The sequence below is a fragment of the Polypterus senegalus genome, chromosome 14, assembly GCF_016835505.1.
Source record: "Polypterus senegalus isolate Bchr_013 chromosome 14, ASM1683550v1, whole genome shotgun sequence".
Lineage (NCBI taxonomy): Eukaryota > Metazoa > Chordata > Cladistia > Polypteriformes > Polypteridae > Polypterus > Polypterus senegalus.
Window position 1 is genome coordinate 110,149,926 of NC_053167.1, and position 15,146 is coordinate 110,165,071.

Here is a 15,146-nt window from a genome sequence, read left to right on the forward strand (position 1 = left end):
ATCAGCATGTAGCCAACCGTTCCAAAGGGGCACATGCAGTACAGACAGTTGCAAAAGTATTCAAAAAGCATTCATAGAATTAATACATTTAAGCCATTATTGTAAAGGAACTTTGTACTTGTCAATATTTATATTCTATCTGTGCAAACCTTTCATTGCAAACACCCACGGAAAAGGCTTTTCAAAGCAGATGTAAAGAGTGACTCTACAGCATTGAGGGGAGCAGCGATGCTACTAATCCATACAAAAACAATGATTGTAGTTTCTTGGATTAGAGCAGCGTTTCTCAACCTTTACGTATTTGCGACGCGAGTTTTCATAACAGTTGTTATCGCCCCCCCCCCATGTTTTTTTGAAAAAAGCCCACTAATACCAATTTGTTCTTTTTTAATTAATAATATATCATAGATGCATATTTTATTATACCTACTTAACTTTTATCGACATTTATCTAACTCTATATTTATTTTTCTAGTATCAGAATGTAGTTTAAGTTAATTTGTTTTGGTTTCAATAGATGTATTTTTCATATTTTCGATTCTTGCTTTCTTTTTTTCACATCTTTTTTTGTTACTTAGCCCCTAGGGGGACCCGCCCCACAGTTTGAGAACCACTGGGTTAGAGAATGTTTCTTTAATCAGAGTTTCTCATTTCTCCACTCTGTTGCTGGTTGGACAGACACAAGGTCATTGGCTCAGACTTAAGACAGAACCAGTTTGTCTCAGACACAGCCTGATTCTGTTGTACTGGTGTCAGATGTGCAGTAGTTCTAATACTCTTTTGGAATGAGCCACACCACAGTATAAAGAACAAGGTTTTCCAGACTATGGGGACTTTCTTTACCTCAGCAGTATAACCTTCTCTTTTTTATTTATTTATTTTTTTTTAATTTATCTAGGATGTGTAAAGTTGGTAGTTCACATTCAGGAGGTGATGAATCCACTGTGGGCTTTAATCAAACCATTTATAATAATTTTAAAGGACAGAAGTATGCAAACACAACAAGATGAATCCAAATTTTGTTACTGTAAGTACAAACAGTATGTGGAGCAGTGGTTAGTTCTGTTCCTGCCTTCACTTGAATGCCAGACACATTAACAATCAGTTTTAGGACAAAGTGGGCATTGCCAGTTCTGCCAAACTTTAGTGGCACATCAGGCCTGTTAAGGCAGCAGATATAGCAGCCACGGCTTCCCCCAATTACATTCCAAACTAAGTAACTGAACTCCAGTTTCAATTTGTACCAGGATGTGCCTGTACCTCATTTGATAACAAAGGTGTAAATCGGAGTTGAAATGACTTCTTTCCAAGGGCCATCCCCTCTGGCGTACCTCCTGTTTACACACTTACAGGGCAGCCTGGGGGGTATAGTTCTAGAGGGCAGCATTGGCGCGTTTCTTGGGGGCTACTATAGGGTGCTGTCAGGATTCGTGTAACCCAGAAGTGCTTCCTACAGTGCTTGATGCACCATGAACAACAACAACATTTATTTATATAGCACATTTTCATACAAACAGTAGCTCAAAGTGCTTTAAATATTAAAGAATAGAAAATAAAAGACACAATAATAAAACAAAATAAATCAACATTAATTAACATCGAATAAGAGTAAGGTTCAATGGCTAGGGGACAGAAAAACAAAAACTCCAGACGGCTGGAGAAAAATAAAATCTGTAGGGGTTCCAGACCATTAGACTGCCCAGTCCCCTCTGGGCATTCTACCTAACATAAATGAAACAGTCCTCTTTGGATTTAGGGTTCTCACGGAAAGGCTTGATGAAGATGGTCACGTAGAATTCTGCCTTTTAATCCATCCATCATTGTTGGAGCATCATGAAGCTTTGAGTAGGTGGTGGTGGCACAAAGAAACGGAAAAAGAAACAGAAGAAAGAGTAGGGGTCAGTACGTTTTAGAGCCACCATGAATAGTTATTATGAGGAAATTGAACATATTGAGTATCAGGATTAAGTTAAATTAAGTTAAATTGAAGTTATAAAAAGGCCATATTAAAGTAATGTGTTTTCAGCAGTGTTTTAAACTGCTCCACCATATCAGCCTGGCGAATTCCTATTGGCAGGCTATTCCAGATTTTAGGTGCATAGCAGCAGAAGGCCACCTCACCACTTCTTTTAAGTTTTGTTCTTGGAATTCTAAGGAGACACTCATTTGAGGATCTGAGGTTACGATTTGGAATATAAGGTGTCAGACATTCCGATATATAAGATGGAGCGAGATTATTTAAGGCTTTATAAACCATAAGCAGAATTTTAAAGTCAATCCTGAATGACACAGGTAACCAGTGTAGTGACATTAAAACTGGAGAAATGTGTTCAGATTTTCTTTTCCTAGTTAGGATTCTAGCAGCTGCATTCTGCACTCGTTGCAAACGATTTATGTCTTTTGGGTAGTCCTGAGAGGAGTGCGTTACAGTAATCAATGTGCTGCACCATGTGTTCTTGGGTCCAGGTTAAAAGGTGCCTTCCAGGTCAGCCAGTCAGGCTGAGAAGACAAAGCTCACTTAGGAGATGTGGAGTAGGAGGAAGAAAGAAAGATAAAAATAAAGAAGAAGAAGAAGAAGTAGGAGGAGAAGAAGAAGGAGAAGGAGGAGGAGAATAATTGTTAATTGTGAAGAAGCTTGTGTCAAAGGTATTTTGTTTAATAAAAAGGGTTGATTTCAGGGCTGGATTAACCATGTGCAAGGCTTAGGGCATCAACAGAAGGGGGCACCCACAGCAATTTTCAATTGGTGGATTTACCATGGGCCATAAGGTGCAAAACTGCAAATGGTGCAGCTGAACCTGGTTCCATAAAAAGGGGCTCTTGCATTAAATGAAAAAATGACATACATATATATATTATATATATTGTAACAAAGGCGCTATATAGGCGCCTGATCCAACACAGATGGACACAGAGGCACGTATACAATAAAATAAACAATTTATTTTCTTCCCCGTGACCCACAGGCGATACACAGTCCTAAAACACCACCAAAAGACCCACAACACAGTTCTTTCTTCTTTTACCACCACTCCTCCTCAAGCGTAGTCCTCCTCCTCCTGACTCTGGCCCTCTAGTGGTGGTGGCTGGCCCCTTTCATAGCCCACCCGGAAGTGTTCCAGGTGCTTGACCACCTTGTCCCAATTGCACTTCCGGGTGGGGCTGAAGACTCGTCGAGCCGGGCTGTTGAATCCAGGCAGCACCCCCTAGAGGCCACCCCAGCTCCCAACCAGGCTGTGGAGGACTCCATCTCCCACGGAGCCATGCAGGAGGTTGGGGAATCACCGTTGGTCAGGGAGGCTGCCATCAAGCATCCCAGGGGAGGTATTGAGCTGCCCATGGTTGCTCCCTTAGAACATATGCAGCAGGGGCGTCCCGGCCGAGCATGGGACCCGGCCGCCCATCACAAAATATATAAATGTATAATATATACATGAATACAATAACAAAAATAGTAATAGAGGCTAACGATATATAGTTCTCTTGGGAAAACAACAAAATTACAATCCGGTAACTACCACGCGGTCCACCGAGGCTCACATGATTGTTCTTGTCCTGGTCATGTCGGCTGTCCCTTTCAGTCATCCATTAAGAGTGAGTGCAGCTCATGCTATATATTGGGGCACAAAAATATTTTTTAAGTGTTTTCGGCCTCTAAAGGTCTTGATGGTTGGTTTGATTTGTGCCTGAGACTCGTGTCTTTGTAGTTGTGTTGAACAGCTGGGGCTCTGCTACTCTCCTAGGTGCCACAATATCTCGGGTAATATTGCAGAGAGATGACGCATAGCACCAATTCTGGATGGCACCTGAGTACACAGTTATGCCCAATGGGTCAAATTTAAAGTGAGTGATGTAGATATTATGCGTGTCTTCAGAAAACAGGAGCAAGGTAAAGTACTATAAGAAATGTGGAAACTGAAAGATGATGCTTGAAAATTATCAGTCAGTTACAGACCTGGCACTGCAACGAAGGGGTTAAAAATCTGTATAATGTTATAAGGTACTCATTGTCACATGTGCAGGGCACAGAGGAATTCTTACGACACCATGACTAGTAAGTATAACAACCTTAATCTGAAACTCCTGTCCTCTTATCTTAAAAATCTCACCACACAGTTTGCAGTGCTATCTACCACGAGGAGACGCATGAAGTTTAATTCTAATGCTGATGACACTAAATTGTACCTTGGCTTTAAACTATAAAGCAAAAAATGTAAGAGAAAATATTACAGGAAGTCGGCCACGCAGCTAAACTGTAGTGACTCCTAAGAAGGAAGAGAAGATTTTTAAGTTAAAACATAGTGGTTAGATAAATATATTAACCACTAACCCCCAAGTCATGCCAAAAGCAGCACATCACAGCTCACCCGTCCAATTCACAACAACTCTGACTCTAGTTCCTATTTAAAGCCTCTGAAGTTTTCAAATATTTTTTTTGGTAATTTCTCAACAGTTGTACTTTACTTATGAGGTAAAACTCATTACTGGCAATTTAATTTTTTTTTAAGGCTCTATTTTTGGTGTAAGTGAGTGAACTGAGCTTCTCAGCTACAATAGCAGAGAGAGATAGATAGATAGATAGATAGATAGATAGATAGATAGATAGATAGATAGATAGATAGATAGATAGATAGATAAGAAACAACATGATAGATAGATAGATAGATAGATAGATAGATAGATAGATAGATAGATAGATAGATAGATAGATAGATAGGAAACATATTATGTATGTTCTCTTGAGCACAGCACCCTTTCACCCCCACACATTTTCAAACCCCCCCATTCTATTCATCTGTTTATAATACGCATATTCCATTCTTATTCTTGAATAAACATTCAATTTAAAAATCAAACAAATATCCGTAAGTTCAGATCCACGTTGCTTATTATTTCTACTTTTTAAAATGGCCAGCTTTGCTTCACCTAACAGAAAGTTGAACAGTTGTATCCTGCATCGAGTTTTCTTATTATATTTACTTCCAAAAATGAACAGGACTTCATTAAAAGTTCCAGTCAATTCGGTACACAACGCTTTAAAAATCTGAAGAATCCGCCAGTCGATAACAATACTTTAACTTGTATTTATCTTGCTTTTATTTATCTTGCTTTAATGATTATAAAAATGGTTTTGTTGAACATCAATGAATCTGTTAAGAAAAGTGAATGGGTCGTGTCAGAGATACAACCATATTATGCTGTGTTTGAGCAGAGTATACTGACATTTTAATGTAATATCAGATAGATAGATAGATAGATAGATAGATAGATAGATAGATAGATAGATAGATAGATAGATAGGAAACACTACATGATAGATAGATAGATAGATAGATAGATAGATAGATAGATAGATAGATAGATAGATAGATAGATACTTTATTGTCATTATCACTTTTAAGAAAGAACAACAACATTGAAGGTGCTGTCAACTCAGTGTGAGGCATTAGAGTTAAAAAAAACAAGAAAAGGGAATAGTAATAAAAGTACATTACAAATATATACAAATTACACGTGTCATGTATACAAATTGCACTGGTTGACTTAAGGTCTCTATTGCACATTTAGAGAATGATATGGAGCAGTTTTATTTGAGTTCAGGGTCATGATTGCTTTTGGATAAAATTGGATCAAATTTAAAATTAAAAGTTGAGCCAATTCCACAACCAGTTTGGTTGTTTATGGGTAGCACTCCTTTGTGTCTCCCATCATTAAGACAGCAACCTGTGTTGTTAGGGGTGTGTCCTCAAAGGTCATGACCTACCAGTTATGATGCGATGGGTTAAACTGTCAATGTTCTAAACATTTCCTCACTCTTTTACAAACTGGCTTTTTTCATTTTTAAAACTCTTTTTCTTCAGTACTTCCTGGCTTGCGCTTAGTTTTTGGACCACGATTTCGTCTCTCATTTTGGCTTTGGATACGGTTTGGATTGATCTCCCGGATTAGACTTTTGTTTCGCCTTTTGACAATGTCTTCTTTCCTGGTTACCGGTTACTAGCATAACAGGACAGAGTTATGGTGCAACGAAGATGATCTGAATTGGGTGCTGTTAAGAGCATCGTCCTTTGGGGTCAGCCCTGGGGTCACTGCTCTTTATAATACTCATAAACGATCTGGACAGGAATACAAACAACGAGCTGGTTAAATCTGCAGATGATACCAAACTAGGTGGGATGACAGGTAATCTAGAATCCATTGAGTCGTTACAAAGGGAGTTGGAAATGATACTGGCTTTGTCAGATTCATGTCTGATGAAATTTAAAATAAATAAATGTAAAGTATTACACATAGGAAGTAGAAATGTTGAGGTTTGAGGTAGGAAATTTCAAGGACTTGTCACTATCCATGGACTGTGGAAACTATGGTATCTGCAGTGGGCTCCCTGGGGATTGGTGTTTGCTTTTGGGGGCTGCTTTGTAATGATTGCTGCAGAACTCAGTTTTATAAGACAAAACACCAGTAGCAATATTTTAGGTAATATTATGAAAGTTATTTAAAGATACTTCATTTAAAGTTGATTTTAAAATTGGCATCAAATCCCAAAATTATAACAGCCTCATCATAAAACGTTTTTGAATTACTTTACTCACTTTATGTATGCCATCCCCAGTCATTTTCTTTCTACCATCCTCTGAACAAGAGCGGTTCACTATGTGCTGTAAAAAAATGACACTTCATGCTATTTCATCATGGATGAGCTCTTTCACATAATTTCCTTTCTTTTCTATTTCCTCAATATTTATCTTTTCATGCACGCGCACGACATGCTGAATAAAGCTTGGCGATTGCTATCTTGAACTTGAACTTAGTAACGAAGTGGACATTAGGGTTGTTTTCTGTTTTGCTTTGATAAACAATGTTGTGTCAACAGTTCATTTCAGATTTATTACCACATTTGCAAAGTTCTATGAAATTCCTATTTGCACACATAATGAACACTCAACATGCAGCCACTATCCATATCCGGCACACGTATTTCACTTTGTAGGTTATGTAAAATATAACGTTGCAAACTATAGCAGGCAGTGAAGAGCTAAACAGGCGAGTTTTCCTTTTTATGCAGTTTCTGAAATTGATGCTAAAATTCATTTTGCATTCATTTCTCATCCAAAAAGGTTGTAACATTTATCTTCCAATTTAAACTTTGTGCATGGTGCACTCTCATGATGTCCTCCCATCAGCCTCAGTGAAAGTTTTGTACCTGTAGTTCCCAGCAGTGCTGTAAGGTTGCAGATGCAAAGAAAATAAAGAGGGAAAACGTTTTTATAGGCACTAAACTTTATTGTTTCTGAGTCAATGGTGTGCATTTCACTTGCTGTGAAAGGACATTGTTTTCTGATTCTTTTTACAAAGCAAATCAAATGTCATTTCACTGGCTAATCGCTAATTATAGGCTAAACTCACCCCAAGGTTCCATAGTCTATGTCATTATCTACATCCAGAGAGAAGAGATCAGGAAGGCTAACAGAAGGTTATATAGCATAGTGTGTGGAGTACAAGTCCAAGGAGGTTATGTTCAGGCTTTAAAACACACTGGGAGGCCTCATCTGGAGTACTGTGTGCAGTTTGGGTCTCTAGACCACAAAAGGACATAGCAGCACTAGAAAAGGTCCAGAGAAGAGCGACTAGGCTGATTCCAGGGCTACAGCGGATGAGTTATGAAGAAAGATTAAAAGAGCTGAGCCTTTACAGTTTAAACAAAAGAAGATTAAGAGGAGACATGATTGAAGTGTTTAAAATTATAAAGGGAGTTAGTCCAGTGGATCGAGACTGTGACTTTAAAATGAGTTCATCAAGAACACGGGGACACAGTTGGAAACTTCATCCATCCATCCATTATACAACCCACTATATCCTAACTACAAGGGTCTGCTGAAGCCAACATAGGGCGCAAAGCAGGAAACAAACCCCAGGCAGGGTGCCAGCCCGCCGCAGCAGTTGAAAACTTAGGACGGTTAAATTTCACACAAATATTAGAGTGGTTTTACTTCACAGACAGAACCACACACACATGGAATAAATTCTGAAGTAATGTGACAGACAATGGGACTTTAAGGACCTTCACATTACTTGTGACTTTGGAGAGAGTAGGTGGATAGGATTGGTGAACGTTCTTGTTCTGAATGGCCTGTTCTTGTCAAAATTTTTCAAATTCTAGTTGAATCTTCTGCTTTTTCTTTGCTTTGTTTTTCTATTTTTCTCTTATTTCTCTGGATTGATTTTGAAGGAAATTGTTGTATCTGTTATGCTACTATTATTTGTTTCATTGAGTAGTATGTTTTTCAAAAATAAAATACAGTGCAGTACAGTACATTGTGACCAGTAGAGAGTGCCACTGAGCCATAAACCCTCAAACACACCAACACCAACACTAGTCCGGAGTTCAAATAATAATTTATTTTGGCACATACCTTCACCAGAGATTTCTTTGTGTAGCTTACTGAAGCACCGAAACACAATTCTCTTCTTTCCCTCTCTTTCTTTCTCTATTTCCACTCCTGCAGGTGAGTTTGTCCTCCACTATCCAATTCTGACTTTCTGAGGTGACTCTTTTTAGGCCAGACCTGGGAGTATCTTCGATGTTACAGCACTGCAGGTTGGGAGTGAGGTGAAAATCCCTGTCCCTGTAGCTCCCCTGGTGGTATACATGGAACCAAGCATGGGTGTCTCATCAATCAATCAATCAACATTTATTTATATAGCACATTGTCATACAAAAAAATGTAGCTCAAAGTGCTCATAGAACTACAATTCCCAGCCTGCCCTGTGGGTATCCATGCAGGCATCATAGCCCAGGAAGACTGCCACCTGTTCTATCAGGGGAACAAACAGTCCATTCAGGTGGTGCCCCCGTTCCTCCATTATACTGGGTAAGGATCCCTGAACCATTCCAGCAAGAGCACCAGCCTACACTTGAAAACATTTATATGTTGTTATATGTATTGCTGTGAAATATTTTACTACAATGGAAAATGCATACATACAGTACAGTTTGAAATCTGCCTAATTCAGCTCAGGGTCAAGGTAGACTAAAACAAATCCTGGGCCGCACTGGGCACTAGTCTACATGCATGCCCACACTCAGAATTGCCTGCAACTAACCTGCACATCTTTGGGATACTGGGCACAGGATTTGAACCGCGACTCTGTATCTGTAAGATAGAAGCACTCAGTGTTGTGCCACCATGTGAAAATAAGTATAATAACATTAAAGAGTAAAATATCGTTAAGCAATTTTTTTTTATATTTTTTCAAAATTGACATTTGTTTGTCTAATACTGCTCTTTCTCAGTTCTCTGTATCTTTTTCCCATTTTGCTCATTAAAGATAAAAAGTGGTGTTCTTTTATTGAGTTTTCCAAAGTTAAAACTCATTTATTTTATCTAATATTAAGAATACGTACTACTCGACTGACTATCCAGTGAATATTACACTACAACTTAAAAATATAAAAGTAGGCGTTTAGTAAGTAAGTAAGTAAGTTATTCTTAGATGAAATGTCATGCAGCACAATGCACAGCTATGTGGAAGCCGAAGCAGCCGTTATAAATCAGTGGAGATCTTGGCAGCTCTGAAAGCCTAAATATCCCAAATAAGAATGTGATTTATAGGAGGTGGGCTGTGTGGGCAAAAACTAAGCCCTCCCTCCAGAAGGTACCAGTCCAATTTCAAGGAGGATTACGCTTGGATTTATTAAAGCTGCCAGTTAGCAGAATGAAGATGAGGCTAAAAAACAGAAGAAAGTTGAAAAATGCTATTCTGTCCACTAAAACCAGGAATGCCCTCATGTATGTTCGAATTTCAAACTTAATCCTTAAGGTTTTTGTTTAGACATTTTGAAGTGTGTACAAAATGCACAGTAGACAACTTATTGCCAAGAATGATGAATTCATTTCATGTTCATTTTAAGAAAAATAAAACTAGTAGAATGCCAGCAGAGGAGCACATGCCCCTTATGTACATAAATGAGTAAAATAGATTAAGAAAGAGGATTTGGGATTCAGTATTTAGGCCTTATAATGAGAGCAGTTGCTTCCCTACAGGTTTCAGAGAATTAGAATCATTCATCCTACTTAGAAAATGATCCTGCTATTCATCCACCCATCCATCCATTGTTACAGTTTGTGATTACAGGAAGCTTGTCGGTCCCAATAAACATTGGAGACGAGACTGTAAATTCCTGCTAATCAAACAGAAATTTGCAAATTTTACAGTGAATATAGCAATAGTTCATTTTAGGAAAGCCATCCATCCTTTTGCCAATGGGGCAGAGTGGTGACTCTGAGGTAGGTATATGCACTGGTAATCAGAAGGTTGCCAGTTCAAATCCTGTAAATGCCTGAAGTGACTCTACTCCGTTGGGCCCATGAGCAAGGCCCTTAACCTGCAATTGCTCCGTCCTGGGTATGACGTTAATCTGCATCCAGCCCTGCACGTAGGCCCTCCAACCTGCAGGGTAAAACTTGGGGGTCAGTGGCAGGATTGGCACTCCAGCCACCATTAAAAACCTTACACTGGTTCCACTCCATCTGAGCTAGTGTGGTGCTGCGGTGTCACCCGTTCCATGGCTGCGCTCGGGTCCTAATCTGGGTTCCTGAGATGGTTTGTCATGGGGTGGGTGCGGCAATGCGCTGTATCAGCGTGTGCTCCTAACCTCTCTGTCTCTCTTTTGCCAATGCATTTCATTTCAAATTTCAGAGTGGGAAATCCTGCAGCCTATCCCAGCAACATCAGGTGTGAGGTAGGAACTATCCCTGGACAGACACCAGTTTTGAAAATTATACTATGTAGAAATCACATTAGATATTTGGTGATTATGATCTGTGTAACTTTTAAGAATTTCTATTAATAAATCCATTAGGTTAAGCTTCTGGAATTCACTCGGTGTCTTAACTGACATTTTATACAGCATTGCAAGATCAAGGGAGTCATTGTCAAAGTAACCATTAGGACCATTCCAAATGGAATACCATAAAATCTAAAGATGATTTGAAATCCTTAAAATTTCTCAAAACTAGCCCTGAAAATGACTAAATTGACCCTTAGCTAGTAATTACCATTAAGGAGAAAGTAAGATAATCATAATGCTATGTTTAAAACATAAATGATCTATAATTAAACAATGCAATAGGAAAAGAACAATAAACTGATAATTAAGTAAAGGGCAAGGAATAACCATAAAATAAAATAGCTGTGTTGTGAGTTTAGCTACACCGTTACAGTTTGTCAAAAAAACAGCAAGCTGAGATTCATGGAGGCGACCATAGATTTATAAAACAGACGTATGCACAATAAGAGTTCCAAAATGTGCGTATGCAGCTTTCATTGCAAAAGTTGGGATTTATAAATAAAAACGTGATGGTAAAGCCTGCAGATATGTATGGCATTTCTGACCCATCTGTACACAAATGGGAAATGATGACACCTTTGATCAAGAAGGGAAATACAGTCAGACCAGCTAGTGGAGTGAAACACTAGAGATGATTTTCGAGATCGAAGACCCACGAGACGAAAGAGTATGGCCACGGAGCGTCTCACGGGGACCTTAAACATCAGACTTTGTGCCAAGAGATTGACCCAGAACAGTCTTGCGATGATGTGGAACATGAGATTCTTGTAAGACTCGCCCTACTTACAATCAATATCAAATAAGACCAGAGGCAGCAAAACACTCAGTCGTGTAAAGTAGCCTTTGAGCACACACAGATCCAGGGCTCTCAGCGCATATAAAGCGCATAAGGACAATACGTTTGAAATGAAACGTCGACAACTAAATTAAGAAGAAAGCAGCACAGAGAAAACAGACTCAAAAGCGTTGGAGAGAAACAGAAGAATCTAGGTGCAAATTCAGAAAATAAGGAAAGTAATTATCAGCCCAGAACAAGTGGAATTGAAAAAAAAAAGCACGTCCAATCCGGCTCAGAATTAACAGACAAAGTAGAACTTCATAAACACATTCACAAACATTGGCACTAAACACATGCAGAGCAGGTTAGAGATTATAAAAGCAGTGGAATTCGAAAGGCTCAAAAAAAAACGTTGTCGCGATAAACATGTGGAGAAAGTTAAAGAATATGAAAGTAGGAAAATTAGAAAGTATAAAAAATAAGAAAGTAATGATCGCAGTAGCGTAAACAAATGGAAATTATTACTCGAAAAAAGGAAAATAATCACCATGGACCAGGTGTCATTGAATAAAAAGCAGGACAAAGCGAGGTCAGAAATAAAAGACAGAGTAGAAAACAAAGTAAAACGTCATAAAGAGGTTAAAAAAAGGGGGCCAAACACATGCAGAGCAGGTTAGAGAAAATGAAAACTGGAATTCAAAAGCTAAAAAACGTAGGCACGAAACACATGCAGAGCAAGATACAGAATATGAAGCAGCAAAAAACGACAGTGTCGAAACAAAGAAGGTAAACATCACATTAGCGCAAAGAAAGAGAAATTATTACTCGGAGAAATAACAAAAGGGTGAATAGAGATCAAATATATGGACATAGGTGATATGTCAGAAGTATGTAAATATTGTAAGGCTTTGAAGTTTAAGTCAGAGCGTTTCAAAAACGGAGTTTACCTCACATACATTTATTGGTTACTTTGCAAAAATAATTATTACCTGCTGATGATGTAGATCGTTTTGTTTGTGCTGAAATTCCAAACAGAGAAACCTATCCTGAATTATTAAACACGTGTCTCACTGACCTCATTAAAAACATTCAGCGCGTTGGGACTCCAAAGATTCCAAATATTGTTTTACAGAAGTTCTGAAATAAAAGTGAAACTAATGAAATAGCAACAATTCAAAGAAAAAAAAATCTTAAAAGTGTGTATCCAGAAAAGAAAACACGGGCCCCTAGTGTATAATAATTCACATCACCAAGCCGTTACTATAATGTGCGTTGATGTAGCAACCATATTACACGTTAAAAGTGATAATTGTGATGTACAGACTATATTTTAGTTCCCTTTTAAGAGGGACAATGCTGGAGAACGTTTTTGGTTTTTCGGCAGTTTATGTGTCCACCTGTTTTCACTTCTCAGGAGTCTGGTCAACAGGTTAGGTATATTGCAGCCAAGCTTGACTCCATCATGCCCAGTGTTCTGAAAGTCATTAACTGAATGACAAGGTGCTACATTCAGTTTTCGTGTGGTGTGGGTGCACAGAAATGAAACATAGCATGTTTTTGCCAACATTAAAAGGTAATTTGCAGGAGATTCTCCTAATGTAATTTGAGTTATTTTCTGCACACATACTGCAATAAGAGCGCCTAACGAGAATGAAGTTACTTTTGTTAGCCATAAGCAGTGATGTTCCATTAACACTCAAGTTGTCTTCATGGCTTGTTGGGCTGGGTCAGCCCGTGATTCATTTATTTTGATACAAAATTGCTTTGGCAGACAACTTACTGATGGTGCTGTACGTGGTGGCTGAAATGTTGGTAACTCAATGTTTCAAATAGCCTATTTTACTCATTGTAATGGTAATCATGTTATTACATGTGCCAGGTAATAGTGGCTACCCATTAAGATTCTGGTGCCTTATGCCTTACCACGACCTTTTAACTCATTGCGTCCATGTCAATTGGCGCCACATGCCAGCAGCAACCATAAATATTCACAAGTACTCACATCAAGTTTTCTTTTAAAAAATCCCAACTTTTGCATGGAAAAGAGAGGACCGAAATGGGCTGTCACACATGTGGGCTCAATTAAATGCAATTACACGTTCCAAGTATATGGGGTGGCTACCCGGAATCTTTTTCTGCCTTTTTGTATTCTCCTTATCGCCACAGTGAGTACACAAGTTTTATCAATCTTACCTCTTACCATATGTGGTCTTACTAGTGCTTTATACTGTATTGTCTGGACACAACATTCCTCAAGTAATTTGTTACGTTTCTGCAATATTTTATTTGCCTTTTTAATTGTTTCTGCACATTACTAAGACAATAAGAACTTAATGTCACTGTAAACCCTTAAATTCTTTTCTGCTGTTGTTTTCTATATGAAAGTGTCACCCATCTTATATTGTGACCTGTAGGTAGCATTGCAGCACCCCAAATCCCAGACACAACCACATTGACACAAGATCTGGGATTCAAAAAAAAGATTTATTACACTTAAATACCTCAACAAGTTTTCTTTTATATTCGATACACAAAAAGCACCAACAACTCTTCTTCGTTTTTTCTGCCTTTCTTTTCTGCTACACTCTTCCAAGGCAAGCTTTGCACATCCTCCACTCCCAAGTCCAACTCACCTGGCTTCTTTTATCTCTCACCCAAGAGTACTTCCAGTGCTCTTCCTAGTCAGGCGGACATCTTCTAAAATAAGGATTACAAGTCCCCACAGCACCTCCTAGAGGCACCCACAGGATCCAAAAAGACTGCACTATGGGACTCCAATTCCCAGCATGCCCTATGGCTGTCTCACTGGGTATTTTAAGCCCAGGGATACTGCCATCTAACATAAGGGGGGATGAAGTACTCCAAAGTTGTTGTCTCTCTGAGTCCTTCCATTGCACTGGACTTGCGGCCTAGTAAAAGTCCCTGTTCCACCCCTGCCAGGTTGCTAGCCAGTGCATGCCATCTGTAACGATGTTTATAATTAATGTTTCTTTTGCTATACTTGTACCACTTTGCACATTTCTAAATTAAACAGCATTTCTAAAGATTATCCAGATCCTTTTCACTTTTTAAATTCCTCAACAGTATCTGCAGTCTCTCCAGTTGAAGCATCATCAAATATGCAGAGTGCTCTCTATTTGAGAAATCTTGCTGAAAATGTTGTGACAGATAGGGGGCACTATCGTCCTCTTGAACCCTTGGACAATACGTCAGACACCAGATAAAAGTCCAAATTATTATTTTATTTGAACTGCACAACAACAACATTTATTTATATAGCACATTTTCATACAAACAGTAGCTCAAAGTGCTTTACATATTAAAGAATAGAAAAATGAAAGACACAATAAGAAAACAAAATAAATCAACATTAACATCGAATAAGAGTAAGGTTCAATGGCCAGGGGGGACAGAAAAAACAAAAAAAAACTCCAGACGGCTGGAGAAAAAAATAAAATCTGTAGGGATTCCAGACCATGAGAAAAATTATTATGAGGAAATTGAACATACAGAGTA